The sequence below is a fragment of the Arachis ipaensis genome, chromosome B08, assembly GCF_000816755.2.
Source record: "Arachis ipaensis cultivar K30076 chromosome B08, Araip1.1, whole genome shotgun sequence".
NCBI lineage: Eukaryota > Viridiplantae > Streptophyta > Magnoliopsida > Fabales > Fabaceae > Arachis > Arachis ipaensis.
In genome coordinates, this window is record NC_029792.2 from 34,642,266 (window position 1) to 34,642,949 (window position 684).

Sequence of the window (684 nt, forward strand, 5' to 3'; positions counted from 1 at the left end):
CTGGCGTTAAACGCCAGTTTGATGCTTCTTACTGGCGTTTAAATGCCAGTAAGCTCTTCCTCCAGGGTGAGCTATTTTTAATGCTGTTTTTCATTCTGTTTTTTATTTTTCAGTAGTTTTTGTCACTCCACATGATCATCAACCTAAAAAAAACATAAAATAACAATAGAAAATAAATAGATATAATTAAATAACATTAGGTTGCCTCCCAACAAGCGCTTCTTTAAAGTCAATACCTTGACAGTGAGCTCTCATGGAGCCTCACAGATGTTCAGAGCATTGTTGGGACCTCCCAACACCAAACTTAGAGTTTGAATGTGGGGGTTCAACACCAAACTTAGAGTTTGGTTGTGGCCTCCCAACACCAAACTTAGAGTTTGACTGTGGGGGCTTTGGTTGACTCTGCAGTGAGAGAAACTTTTCATGCTTCCTCTCCATGGTTACAGAAGGAGATCGTTGAGTTTTAAATACAAGGTTGTCCTCATTTAGTTGAAGGACCAACTCTCCTCTGTCCACATCAATCACAGCTTTTGCTGTGGCTAGGAAGGGTCTTCCAAGGATGATGGATTCATCCTCATCCTTCCCAGTGTCTAGGATTATGAAATCAGCAGGGATGTAAAGGCCTTCAATCTTTACTAACAAGTCCTCTACTAATCCATAAGCCTGTTTCATTGATTTATCTGC